Source organism: Ctenopharyngodon idella, chromosome 17 (assembly GCF_019924925.1).
Source record: "Ctenopharyngodon idella isolate HZGC_01 chromosome 17, HZGC01, whole genome shotgun sequence".
NCBI lineage: Eukaryota > Metazoa > Chordata > Actinopteri > Cypriniformes > Xenocyprididae > Ctenopharyngodon > Ctenopharyngodon idella.
Window position 1 is genome coordinate 23441305 of NC_067236.1, and position 13574 is coordinate 23454878.

Below are 13574 nucleotides of genomic sequence, written 5' to 3' on the forward strand. Positions count from 1 at the left end.
CAACCTCTTTTATGTTAAATATCTTTTTTGGGTGTGGGACCCAGTAACTAGAGTGATAATGGCATCATTCCTCCGATATTAACCTATAGTCAAGATAAATCATGAATGGAAATCCAAGCAAACAAGGTGGTTTTTGATCTGTAAGTCCATTTGGTTATGTCCGCAGCTCTAGTGCCCTTTGCTCTGTTGTTGGCATGCTTCTTCACCAGCCTTTTTGAATGAGATTTTGGCAGGCGTCAGCCTACAAACCCTATCCCGACACGATTTCACTCCAGAACTCTTGTTAATGTGACAGGAATCAATAATTCAGTCCAAGCACATCATGAAACGAGCTGTCAGGATTACTACATCTTGAGCTTTAGCCAACACTGGGTTGAAGTTATGTAGATCTGTTTGTGATTACATAAGATGTGGGTTGCTAGGCTGGGCTTGATATTTTGCACTGTAAAATGACAGTGTATAATTTAAGACTGTTAATGTTAAAATAGCCTTGTCACTAAGGGCATTTCCCAGTCAGCTGTGAGGAAATTAGCTCATAGGTCCTAACGCCCTTGGTTTTCTGGTTTGCATTTTATAGTTAGTTAAAAGGATAGTTAACCAAAAAATGAAAATTAAATATCATTTACTCACCCTCATGTTGTTCCAAACCTGTACGGCTTTCTTTTTTCTGCAGCATGTTTTAAAGAATGTTGGAGTACAGCTAGCATTGGAGCCCATTGACTTTCATTCTGTGTACATATGTCAAAATATTATTTTTCAATATAAATTGTCATTTTTTTTGTGGTGTGAACTATCCTGTTAAGGGTGAAGTGTGTATTTACTGTACAAAATCCAGCCATTCATAGGTTGATTTGCCTGGAAACATAGTGATTTTTGAAATTTTGCTCTGTTTTAGCATCTCAATCAGCCTGGCAACAGCAACATTGTGTCAACCAATGGCATGGGTTTAGGGCATGGCTATCTGTTTGGATAACCAATGGCAGGTGAAGGTAGTGTTTGGGGAAACCTGTTTGAAAACATTTGTTTTTTTTTTCCCCGTTTGGTGATGTTAGCAGCACAGAAATCACACACTTTGACTTTAAAAACACATTATGAATGGTTAAAGAAGTTAGAAACCAATCTAAGCATGTGATTGGCATCTTTCTGGTCTTTAAACTGGTGACTAATGCTTTGTTCTATGTAAAATGGACCTCTTGAAATCACTTGGCTTCAAGGCGGTGCCCATTCTGAATATTCTGGTTGATTTTCAAAGGTTGATAATTGCCAGTTTGAGGACTCGTAATATGTGGCCACAGACTTCAAATGGACTACATCCCATTAAGTTTTTTTTACGTCACTAGTCCACACTTGAAAGGACACTTAGAGCTGCCAAATCTCATAAAAGGGCCATTTAATACACTAAAGTTAAAACACTAAGAATGAAATGCATTGGCTGATAATGTTGTTTATTTGCTCAGGCTGACTGTGAAGTTTTAGCACCAGATTCACTGAAACATTCAGGTAACAGCGTGCACCCGGGCAAAACTGTTGAATTCAACGTCTGTAGGAAGATTACACTACCGCTCAAAACTGTTAAACAGTTGTGCTGCCTATATTTTTGTGGAAATTGTGATTTTTTTTTTTTTTTAAATGATTCTTTGAATAGAAAATTCAAAAGCATTTATTTGAAATAGGAATCTTTTGTAACATTATAAATGTCTTTACTGACACTTTTCTGGGACTGTACAGCATTGCTTCACTTTGTTCTAGACGCCTCAATTATGTTTTAAAAAATACATGTAGTTGCACACTTTCCGCAAGTCAAATAGTAAATACGTTTTTGAATACTATGTCTATATGAGTCTAATTTACATGGAAAGAGGTGTGTTTGTAAAGACTCAGTGTCATAACGTGCGCAAAAGTGGCGCAATCTTACTGGTTTCTCTTCACTACCTTTTGATTCATATGTTTTGTAGCATATAATAAGGAAGCACACAGGTTTCTTGGCACTAACCCCAGTGAGCACAGCAGGAGCGTGAGGCGCAGCCCTGATTTCTCATGAGGTATATGCCCATCCTTTCTCTCTCTCTAAATGGGCACTCTCCTGGGAATAGTTGCCTCTGTTTGAGTTCTGCTTATGGGAATTTTGTACTGTAGTGTTGTACTTAGTTTTTTCCCTTGATGTGCTGAAGTTTTAATTAATGCATTTTTGATTTTTTTTTTTTTTTTTTCTTCTCACAGTTAAACCACTTACACTTAGAGTTGGGAATTGAAAATCGATTCCAATTCTGCAATCAGACACTTAAGGTCAGGAATCGGATGCTTGTTATAAAATTAAAATTTCAATTCCGCTTTCAATTAAAATACCAATTTCTGTGTGCGCATTTTAATGTGGTTTTAAACTATTCAAGCGCAAGAAGACGTGAAAGAGAACTCAATTCGGCACTCACAAAAAGCCGCCTCTCATATCGTGCATGAATACTGAATTCTCTTGTGCTTGAACAGACTAATACACACAAAATTATGCCAAAATATCCTCGTAAACAGTCTTAAGTGAACGTAAACAGTTGAGAAAGAAAATGCATGTGTAACAGTATATTGGATCAGTGTTTTCACTCTTAAAGTGACAGCAGCCTAATAAACCTGTGTCCGTCTGTGTCATTACTGTTAATCAAACAACAAAAGAAAATCACTCACTGATTTTGACTGAATAACTTTTTTTTAAACTTTATTTATTTATTTATTAATTTATATATTAATTTATACTTTATTTCTATAAAGAAAACTGTGCAGTGTTATTTTATATTTGATTTCAATTTCTGAACTTTGTTCAGTTGTATTTATTTGTGCTATTGCTAATTTGGTTATTTTTTTCTTATTGTATTACTGACTGTGTACTTGTCTTTAATAATGTTTGAAATTTATATTAGTTAGTCTTTAGGGAACTGATTTTGGTTCATGTTATTCAGCTGCAACAGAATGTTTTGCAAAAAGATACAGAATAAATATGTTTGATTGATATCTCGTTAAATGTTTTTTTTACCATATTGGAACCATATTATGTCCATATTATTTTTACCATATTATGTCTATGGAATGTCCCCATAAAATATGAGATGATGTGTGTGTGTGTGTGTGTGTGTGTGTGTGTTTGTGTGTGTGTGTGTGTGTGTGTGTTTAATAGAAATGGTTCTAAGTAACCCTAGCAATTACACAAACTAATTCAATTCATTACATGTTAGGAATCTACATGTGTATGTAATTTCTCTGATGTGTATGTACCAAGTCTTTCATTTGGCTGATTCTGGTTCCCTCCTTTCTGAGCACTTCCAGGCCTGTCATTAAAATCAGTTGTTAAGAGACAGAGGCATATTTTACTGTCAGTCCTGATGATTTCATCAACCAGATATGACACTTTATATAAGAGGAAGATAATTACAGCTCTTGCACTTTGCTATAGCATGCCAATTCTGGATTTTTCTCTTGTAGGCTATTTGTTTTTGTTCAGCACTCTTAAAGAGATAGTTCACCCAAAATCATTCACTGTTGTTCCAAACCTGTATTTTGTGGAACACAAAATATTATTATATAATAAGATATTTAGAATTTTTTTTTAATATATTCATAATTTTCTTTCCAGTATCAGTGGTTCTATCAATACATCTCTAATTAATTTTAATCTTTACACAAAGATTGTGACATTTCAGAGTATGTTAAAGTAACATGAGTTATTTACAGGAATGGGACATCATCCAGAGTGGCAAAAGACAATGAATCTGCTTGCTCAACAAGAACAGGAATGAATGGATGATGTTTAGAGTTCTCAAGTTTTTGTTGCATGAGTAATGACTACATCTTGCTCATCTCCACCTGTGTGCACAGGCCCGAATTTAAAGATGTACTTGTGAAGTTATAATTTTATCAGTGGCAGCCAATCAGCTGTAACTGTCAGGAGCTGGAAAGAACACTAGTTGTGTTATTGTCTTGTATAGCCAACAGGTTTTTTTTTCACCGTAATTTTGGCCGCTGAAAATTATCAGCTGAAAATGGCATTTTCGGTTTTTGGAAGAAAGAGAAAAAGGGCTGAAAATATATGCTGCCCCGCCCCTCAGTGTTCAGCGCTCAGGTTTCACCCTCGCTCTAGCCATTATCACTGTGCGGTGTGATGCTCCGCTCAATATTCCGTGCTATGCTAGAGGTTAAATGGATTGTAGTTGATCTGTGATCCATGTGGACCAGGCCCCGCATTTTGGCATGCGTTTTGTGGATTAATTGCTAAGTTTCACCATCGATTCGGTACTCGTACGCTGTTATCTGTGCGCACAGCACATCCACGCACACAGAGAGGCGTGTTTCAGATAGTGCGCAAACAGCGAATTGATTCCTCTTTTGCATCTCCATGCGCTTGAACAGACAAACACAAAATTGTCAAAAGACCAGTCTCGGCAAGTATTCTCATAAACATAGTCGGTTATGTCTTAAATGAACGTAAAGAGTTGAGAAAAAAATTGGATGTGTGCCATTATATTGGATTCGTGCATTCGGTCTTAAAGTGACAGCAACCTATAAATACCTGCTAATAAGTCATTAATGTTAAAGGTGCAGTGTGTAAATTTTAGCGGCATCTAGCGGTGCAATTTGGAGAAGCTACAGTGGCAAACACAGGACAAATATGTCATCGTCTGAGATAGTAGAGGAGCTAGTTAATCAAACGCGCTCTGTAGAGCAGTTTGTCCGTTTTGAGCTACTGTAGAAACTTGCTGGCGCAAAACGGTGACTTAACAAGTAAGGGGACCCGCAGGTGTATGTAGATAGAAATGGCTCATTCTAAGGTAATAAAAACATAACTGTTCATTATGTAAGGTCTTAATACACCACTGAAAACATAGTTATGTATATTATATTGCATTTCTGTCAATAGATCCTCCTAAAATGTACACATTGCACCTTTTAATCAAACAACAAAACAGCTTTAATAAAGATATATTAAAGATATATTAAAAGATATAATGTTATGCTATATTATCACCAAATATTTGGATTCAATCTTTGTCAATTTTTTTTTTTTTTTTTTTCTCTAGTTAGGACAGGTTTTGTGTTCTTTTTGGAACTGAATGATCGTAGGCCTCATTGATCTGAGCTTATGCATCTCAGTTTTTGAGTAAAAAAGCATTATTTGTGGATAATTCTGTCAATATTCAACAAAATATGAAGAAAAATGCACTGTTTATCACACTAGTATGCTGTAATGTTTAACCAGGAATTTTGTTTTGAAATGTTTTTATTTTGTACAAAATGTTTTAGTGGGGTTCCATATAGAACACTTAATGCCAAAAAGGTTCTATAAATGGATGTCTTAAATGATTGCATAATACTGTCATGTTTAATGGATTATTTTATTTTTTTCTAGTGAAAGTATGTTTATGAGCAGTTTAATTCATAAAATGTAATTACAATTAAAAATGAATTAATTAAAACTAAATCCATAAATTGAACCCCTTAAAGGTTCTATATATGAAGCACCTGAAAGAACCCTTTATATAGAACCTTTTCTTCTAAAAGTTTGGTCTAAACCCTAAATGTTAAGCCAAAAATAATGCTATCAGACCATCATGAAGTAATTTTCTGTCTTTTTAAGAGCACGCAGCATCTTTTTCCTTCTTCCAGATGGCATCTGCTGCTGACAATGCTCAGGTGTGATGTTATTTTGGACTTTTGCGTGTCATGACTCATGGCTGATATGAAAAGGAAATTGATCTCATTTTAGTCGCTTTTCTTTCTTTGTGACTTGTTATCAGTCTCATTTCCAGCCTCTGTGGCAGTGATGTATCCTAGCAACCAGAACTTCCAGACACTGATTGTAAGTCATCACAGCTCGTAAGGTGGAATTGTCAGCGTGCCCCTTACTTGAATGTGTGATCTGATTTAGCGGTTCTTGCAAAAACACCTATTACGTTTAGCCCTTTTCCTTTTGCAGACTCATTATGAGATGGAAAAGCTTGGTTGAAGTCCAACTGCTGAAAGTACACGCATGGAGAATTGTGTCTGAATCAGCGTGCCGTAGTCTTCTCCAGCAGATGCTCTTTGTCCCAGGTGGATCATAGAATTGCAGACAGCATTGAAGAAAACTGATAAATGGAGGCATTAATGGTCATTTAAAAAGGGAGAGCTGAGATGTGAGCTGAGTAAGAAAGAAGGAAACAAAGACAATGGAGTGCCACGGGAATGAGTCCCAAAACTCGGAAATGAGTTAGCATTTTCGAACGTACGGTTCAGTCATCTCAAAGTCATTGGGTTTTTGGTTAAATGCCTGAAATAAGGTCTGTGGTTAACACAAGCTCAAATTTTATTCTACAACATAAATACATCAGTAATATGATTTTTTAGAATGCTTTTTCATGTCTTGAAAAAGGCCGGTTGCTAGCAGGTGGCTAAATGGGACTACAGAGACTTTCCCGGACATTAAATGTCATCATGCTAAACAGATTAAAGGTGCAGTATGTAATATTGACAGCTAGTGGTTGAAATAGATACTGCAGTCCAAATTCAAAATATTGGAGAGAGTTGTTTCCCCTGCCTCCTCCTCCTCAGACTCGACGTTCACACGCGTTGCCAGATTGAGGACACGCAACAGGAGAGAGTGCAATTCCCCCTTCGCCAAGAGTTTTTGACAGGCGATCTGAGCAATCTTAACGGCGAATCCGCCATTTTGTCCGACAAATAAACCAGAGAGGAGAGTTAGTAGATTAATGTTGATGGTCTGTATTGACGTCTTTCCCCGGTTGAAACAACATACCTTCTGATGTTCATTCATGTTTATTTAATGCTATAGATAGTAGGAAGAGATGATCGGTTCACATGCTGCTTGAACTGAGCACAGTAACTAAGGGGGACGGATCTTTGCAAAGGGTCAATTGACAATGGAAGGCGACGAGCCTTACACTGTAAGTTGATGAGTTGAACTATCTGTGTTTTAACATGCTCCTGTTCATAGAGCTGTTTAGATGGATGCAGAGGCTTTTTAGGTTGAGTAGAATCTGCGATCTCTGACCCAGTTTGTTCGTTGGCTTCTGTGGCTACAATATGTTGTGTTTTCAGCCAACTGGCAGTCCGGGTGTTGAAATACTATTGAATAAATTGGCAGTGGGCGGGATCACACAGACCAAAAGAAAAACAGACATTCTGACACGGAACACACATTTCAAAGTAAAATAACTGGCTGTAGTGTTGTTTTTCAGAGAAACAAGTATGTGAACTTAGCATGTTTCCTAAATATCTGCAAACATATTATGGTATTTTTGTGCTTTAGTACAGTCAAAAAAATTACAGCAACCTTTAACTCATCAATCTTGTTAATATTGATCCTGATACCATCTTTAATTTGGCAGCTCCCCTTATGTGGGATGAGATTTAAGACTACTCTTGGCTTTCTACTAATGGCTTTTCTGCAGAATTTTTTAATACATTCTCATTTAAATTATCACCTCTTTTACTTTACATGTTCAATGAGTCTTACAGTTCAGGTATCCTTCCTCACTCTTTACGCCAAGCTATTATTTCCCTTATTCTCAAGAAAGCTAAAGATCTTTTCTCAATGCTTTAATTATCGCCCCATCTCCCATCACTTTGTACAGAACTGAAATTATTAGCTAAAGTTCTAGCAAGATGTTTGGAGCCGGCTCTTCCAATCATAATCTCACCAGGCTAGACATGGATGCTGTTGAGTCGAATGGCTATATTTATTTTACACACTTATTTGGAGATTTGGTTTTTCTGAATAATTCATAGCTTTATACATGTCTCCCATGGCCTGTATTAAGAACAAACAATAAATATCCAAAGTATTTCTATTATAGTCATGGCATGGGACTAGACAAGGCTGCCCACTCTCCCCACTGTTATTAACAATAGCCACTGAGCGTCTGGCAGTTGCTGTCAGGTCCAGTGCGATGGCTGGCATACTAAGGGGAGGGTTGAAGCATAAGTTGTCTTTATACGTGGATGATTTTTTGTTATATGTGTCTGACCCTGGCACATCCATTCCCTTGGTGCTGGATCTTCTGGCAGAGTTTGGTCTATTTTCATAATATAAGTTAAATCTGAGTAAAAGTGAATTAATGCCCGTCAATGCAGCTTTGGAATACCAATTAGCATCTCCACCTTTCAAATCTTCTTTACAGAGCTTTAAGTATTTGGGCATAAGCGAAAAGCTTTCAGATTTATTTAAATTTTAAAATTTGGATTTTTGTGGCATTTTACTCTTCATATCACCCCTATGTTATCCTCCCAAACACTCCAACCCTCTGTTCCATCCATTCATTTTGCACAGTACTTAGGACTCTTGGAGGGAATAACTGCGGGCTTGGCAACTTGGCAACATTTTTTTTGGTCTATTTGTGATATATTTTTAAATATACATTTTAAAGTCCCACTTCTAGTGTTCCATGTCAGCATCATTTACAGTATACGTTTTTGAAAAATGAATTCTAACTTGATTTTAGCTTCTGGGAACAATAAATAGTTTGGGATTTCTTGGTCACATATCACATGTGTCTAGCTAGTAGCTTAACTTGTTAGTACACACTCATCAGCTGCAACTCACATTGAAGAACTGACAAGTCATACTGTATGTGACTCAACAAATGTGGTCTTGTTCCTCTCACTGCATTTCCTCAGACAATAAGATGGTGTTTGTTGTTCATGGTGGGTGTTTACATCCTTTTTTCATTTTGACTAGCTTGACTTTTTGGCTTCCAAAATGAGGTGTTGAAATTGACAGGAAACGTCAGAGGCGCTAGTGCTGGGTGGTTTGACCAAAAATCTCTATCACGGTTTTTTTTTAAAGATTCTGGCGGTTTCACGTTTTTTTGCACTGGACCTTTATTTTGGCATATTTTACTGTCAGGAGTACATGGAATATATTACATAAACATTGTAAGGACAATTAAAAATTAATTGTAATCAAATCAGTTCATAAAGCTAACAATTTAGTTTAAAATGTAATCAAATAATTTAATAATTTAATTAAATTAATAATATCAATAAGTAGGCTACATTTTTACTGTGCAATTTCTGTCATTTCAATGAAGACCTTTGAGTTTGTTTTAATAAACTGTTTATTATTTATTATTATTATTATTATTATCTCTATTAATTAAAGTATACTCGATTGTACAATAGTATATTTCTGTTATTTCAAGTTATACCGAACTTTTATTTTGACAGGGTCGTGAAGACCTTTGACTTCCTTTGTATATGATACGACAAATGTCGATAGTTTTATCAAATTAAACGGTGAAATGTTCATAAAGTGACCCTAAGAGCAGCTCTGCAGATGAAGTTTATGTGTATAGTGAGTGAGACAGCAGACACTGAAATCATCGCGAGCGTCACGCGTGCTTCGGTATGTGTAGTAGCTAGTAGACGAAAATGCGGCGCTCATTCAGTCTTTTTTAGCTTTAATATTCACAGACACTAGTCCGTATCGATATCTGATTCATTGTACAGCCCGACTTTTGATTTATTCATCCAAAAATTGCCTAATTCTGTGACGTTCAGCTTTACAGTAAGTTCTATTTGTGACTGGATTCCGTGATTTCATCCGTGTTTTCTGCATCGCGGAAATCATATGGCTCTACATGGTATTTGCAGTATTAAAGAGAGATCGTTTTGTGAGTGAGTTATTGTTTCCATTAGTGTAAGAAGGGTATGAATGCAGTTAATAGAAGCAAAGACTATAGAATAACACAAGACGCATCACTCGTATTATTATGAATGGGAGAAAGTGCAACGCGCAATATGGCGGAATAATTCCCGCCTTCTATATAAGAGCCAATCCCCGATTGGTAAAGTCATCGCGTCACTGGAGCGGCCGTTAGAAGCTCCGGTTTCTATAGAAACAGTCAGACGCTCGCCTCCGAAATGAGGCACAAGAGACGCGCATTTAGGACTGCGCATGCGCATTACGTTGATCCAGCCTGAAAATTTTTTTGTCATGATTCGAGCGTTTAAAAAAAAAATGTATGAGACAGTTGTTGTCAGATTTCATTGGTGATTTCAAATATGAAATTGAATCGAAAGCTTGGCAAACAGCTTTAGAGAATTTGACGTTTACCCATTCAAAGAGATAGGAGCTGCACTTGAATGCCCGAGAGGCATTTCAAAGATGGCCGCAGAGTGAAATGACTTGTCTTCAAGGGACTTTGATAGAAGTCCGCTCTCAATACGCTCTACATAGCGCTTCATGGCCATTGAATAGAGACAGCAGCTGTTTCAGCTACACCCCGGTATGGCGGTTTTTGAAAAATACATATCGGTCTCGAAATTGAAACCGGTATACCATATGAACCGGTATACCGCCCAGCACTAAGAGGCGCTTGTTTAATTAATCACCTTTTTCTTGAGAGTTGCATCCATAAGGGAGAGTGTTGCATTGATTTTGTATTGGTTAGCTATTCGGCTAATTTTGTATTCTGTTTGAGGCAGGGTGAATAGGAGGCGTTTGTCATGCAGGGCAGGCTTGAATGGTGGGTTATTTATAGCTGACCAAGGAAGCTGTGATCGTTGGATCAACATAAAGGGACGTAGCCGAAGCCTGCTGTCAGTGACAGGAGTCTTTTGTGTCTGGTGAAGTGTTTGAAAGCAGGAGATGCTGCTTCGTGCTCCATTCTGCAGCTACAGGTTTATATACAGGAGGACAATGGACACTGTAACTATGTGCATCTGAGATGCTCCCTGTTGCTTATTTTTCATTTTAGAGCATTTGTCCTGCACTATTTCAGCAGTCTGGGGTCTGGAAATATTTTTCCCATTCAATTTCTCCATAGGGATTTTAAATGGTTTTGAAAGGAGTCTTACACATGCTCACCAAGGCTGCTTATATTTGTTTAAAAATACTGTAAAACCAATAATATTGTGAAATATTATTACAGTTTAAAATTTCTGTTTTCATATGTTAAAATGCAATTTATTCCTGTGATGGCAAAGCTAAATTTTCACCATCATTACTCCAGTCTTCAGTGTCACATGATCCCTTATATGCTCATTTGATACTTAAGAAACATTTCCTATTATTATCAATGTTGAAAACATTTGTGCTGCCTAATATTTTTGTGCTGCCTAATAATATTTTTGTGGAAACTATGTTGCATTTTTATCAGTATTCTTTGAATATAGAAAGTTCAAAAGAACAGCATTATTTGAGATATATATATATATATATATATATATATATATATATATATATATATATATATATATATATATAATATAACATTATAAATATCTTCACTGTCACTTTTGATCAATTTAATGCATCCTTGATGAATAAAGGTATTTCTTAAAAAACAAAAAACAAACTGACCACATATTTAGGTTTATTGTCATTGTGGAAGTCTTGTGGATTCATAATCTTCTATTGTGGAGTTTTTCCACTGGGAATATGGCAAATTTTTATTTATTTTTTCTCAAATAAGCTGAAATCATCCTGTATCATCAGCTCATAACAGATTTGTATTGAAAGTTTTATTCTGTTAATGAGAACAATCAGTTTTTCTATGAAGAATTAAACAGGATTTTTACTCCCTGAACCCGACTGCATTTTAAAGCATTATTATTATTATTATTATTATTTATTTATTTTTTTTCTGATGTACTGTACTATTCTGTGCTTTTGTTTTGTTTATTTTAGTTGACTTTCATTGTCCTGCTTGAGTGCTGTTGTGTTTTTTGGTGGTTTAAAATGTTTGTTTATTAGAGGTCTTAGCAAAAGCTCCTCAAGAACAACAGAAGGTTTCATGAGGAGTCAAACCAAGCTCATGTGCTCACCCATTCTCTCTGATTTCCTGTACTTTTCTAGTATGCAGCGCAAGGACTTGCTTCTCCGGTTGAGGAATTATGCTCTGTAGGTATGCAGTTGTAGAATTACATTCCTGGACATAAAACATGCTTGAATTTGGAAGTTGTGAACACGTGCGACGTGACTACAAGAAACTTCCTCTGTACTTATTGTTTTATTTGTTCAGCTTTTTGAATCTGATAGCTCCTCAACTTCAATGACCTCATAAGAAATTAAAGTGTCCACTGATGCAGTAAGTTATCCGGGTATTGTTTAGTCTCTCTTTCTCTTCTCAACTGATTTTCAGGCTAAGTTTGGCTGGAAAAGCCGTGTTTGATGTTCAACTAGAGCAGACAGGCTGTTCCCGCCTCTGCTGCTCTCTGATCTCAGTCTCTGTTCCTCCATGTGGATGAAATTTAGAAGGCAACCTGCTTCTGTCTCTTTATTTTGGGCCCTCACACAGAGCCAATGAATCTTGTACCGTCGATTTGGATCATCTAATTTTTACATTAAAGGAGGGATCTGAGCCATATCATAGAAACTTGGGAGTAGCCTTTTTTTGGATAGTAAGCCACCAACAAACATGGGAAACATGCTAAAAAAAACAGCCAAAACATCTTATATCAATGACCTGGAAACCTCCTTACAGTACTTAAAGGATTATTTCACTTCAGAATTAAAATTTCCTGATAATTTACTCACCCCCATGTCATCCGAGATGTTTATGTCTTTCTTTCTTCAGTTGAAAATAAATTAAGGTTTTTGAGGGAAAACATTCCAGGATTTTTCTCCATATAGTGGACTTTAACAGTTACCAACGGGTTGAAGGTCCAAATTGCAGTTTTAGCTTCAAAGGGCTCTACATGATCCCAGATGAGGAATAAGGGTATTATCTAGGGAAACAATTGGTCATTTTCCTAAAAAAAAAAAAAAAAAAAAAAAAAAAAAAAAAATATATATATATATATATATATATATATATATATATATATATATATAATATATACTTTTTAACCAAAAATGCTCATCTTGCACTGCTCTGCGATGCACCACGCCACGTGTTACGGAATCATGTTGGAAAGGTCACACGTGATGTAGGCGGAAGTACCAATCCAGTGTCTACAAAGCGAACGTGCAAAAAAAAATGGTAAAACAATGATGTCGGATGATTTTGAAGTTGGAGGAGAAAATGAGATTATCAGGAAATTTTAATTCTGAAGTGAAATAATCCTTTAAGTAATGTAAGGAGGTTTCCAGGTCATTGATATAAGATGTTTTGGCTGGTTTTTAGCATGTTTCCTATGCTTGTTTGTGGCTTAGTATCCAAAAGGAGCCCACTCCCAAGTTTTTTATGATATGGCTCAGATCCCTCCTTTAATGTAAAAATTAGATGATCCAAATTGAGGGTACAAGATTCATTGGCTCTGTCTGAGGGTCTGAAGTGAACTAATCCTTTAATATAATAATAATAATAATAATAATAATAATATTATTAATAACTTGCATAACTACCTTAGCATGGTGATGACTTTCAAGGACAAACACAACCAATCTTTAGAAAATGTAACACATTTGACTTGAGAAAGGAGGCCTTTTGGTGTGAATTATTATTTTTTTTTCTTCACACCTACCCTATGTGCAGTCGTTCATGTTAAAGTCACATGCCATATGTCATTGAATTAGCATTAGCACCTTAGCAATACTAACATGATTGACTATAAATTGTAAATTTAAAGACAGAAATGAATATGGGCTATAT

The 13574-nt window shown here is 36.1% G+C and overlaps 1 protein-coding gene across 1 annotated transcript in view; it reads left to right on the top strand.

The window, feature by feature from the left end:
• The window catches only part of LOC127498252 (lysophospholipid acyltransferase 2-like), a 72038-nt gene that overhangs the window by 1717 nt on the left and 56747 nt on the right, over nucleotides 1-13574 (top strand). The gene's annotated exons all lie outside the window — the stretch shown is intronic.